This window comes from Corylus avellana, chromosome ca3 (genome assembly GCF_901000735.1).
Source record: "Corylus avellana chromosome ca3, CavTom2PMs-1.0".
NCBI classification, from domain to species: Eukaryota; Viridiplantae; Streptophyta; class Magnoliopsida; order Fagales; family Betulaceae; genus Corylus; species Corylus avellana.
The window spans coordinates 8,643,280-8,643,789 of record NC_081543.1 but is presented as its reverse complement, the minus strand read 5'-3'; positions in this window follow the sequence as shown (position 1 = coordinate 8,643,789).

Genomic DNA, 510 nt, shown 5'->3' with positions numbered 1-510 from the left:
ATGATTTGCAATTTAGGCCGGATTAATTTTACATTTATCCCTTATTTTTTATCTATATCATTTAAATTTTTCTTTAATTTTTTTTATAAAGATTATATTTTTCCTAAAAATCCTTATTTTTAGTATTTTACTTATTAAAAGAAAAAAAAAAAGGAGAGAAAAGAAAGGTAAAGTTGGAGATTATGTTAAGATTTGGTGAGTTAACATTCAGCACTTAATGAAAGGGAAATAAAAAAAGCAGTTGTTCCAGAACGTTGACCGTTGAAACTCCATAACGTGGAGTCAGAAGCACGTGTAGAGGAAATATAGGACAGTTGGTGTTCCAGAACGTTGACCGTTGATACGCCATAACGTTCTCCCCATTCAACTGCTCTGCTGCACAATCTCCAGCTTCCACTGGCCCACAGCTTTTCTTCCTCTCCAAGACTCCAGCTATAAATACCTCACAAACTCCAACGCTCTCTGCATCATTCAAAAAACCCAAACACAAAAATCTCCCATAACTCAGCT